This window comes from Ipomoea triloba, chromosome 16 (genome assembly GCF_003576645.1).
Source record: "Ipomoea triloba cultivar NCNSP0323 chromosome 16, ASM357664v1".
NCBI lineage: Eukaryota > Viridiplantae > Streptophyta > Magnoliopsida > Solanales > Convolvulaceae > Ipomoea > Ipomoea triloba.
In genome coordinates, this window is record NC_044931.1 from 11,877,579 (window position 1) to 11,878,415 (window position 837).

Consider the following 837-nt stretch of genomic DNA (forward strand, 5'->3'; position numbering starts at 1 on the left):
GCCTAACCAAAACACCAAACTTATGACCTCTTTCTCGCACTCCCTTTTCAGGGAGGCACGGTTGACCGAGTGCCGACACCATTTTCAGGACTCCGGCATAACCAAAACACCAACCTTATTACTTCTTTCTCACAGTCCCTTTTTAGGGAGGCACGGTTGACCGAGTGCCGACTCCATTTTCAGGACTCCGGCCTAACCAAAACACCAACCTTATGACTAGTTTCTCGCACTCCCTTTTGAGGGAGGCACGGTTGACCGAGTGCCGACACCATTTTCAGAACTCCGGCCTAACCGAAACATCAACCTTATGACTTCTTTCTCCCACTCCATTTTCAGGGAGGCACGGTTGACCGAGTGCCGACACCATTTTCAGAACTCCGGCCTAACCGAAACATCAACCTTATGACTTCTTTCTCCCACTCCATTTTCAGGGAGGCACGGTTGACCGAGTGCCGACACCATTTTCAGGACTCCGGCCTAACCAAAACACCAACCTTATGACCTCTTTCTCGCACTCTCTTTTCAGGGAGGCACGGCTGATCGAGTGCCGACTCCATTGTTAGGACTCCGGCCTAACCAAAACACCAACCTTATGACTTATTTCTCAAACTCCCTTTTCAGGGATGCACGGTTGACCGAGTGCAAACTCCATTTTCAGGACTCCGGCCTAACCAAAACACCAANACCATTTTCAGGACTCCGGCCTAACCAAAATACCAACCTTATAACTTCTTTCTCAGACTCCCTTTTCAGGGAGGCACGGTTGAGCGAGTGTCGACTCCATTTTCAGGACTCCGGCCTAACCAAAACACCAACCTTATGACTAGTTTCTCGCAC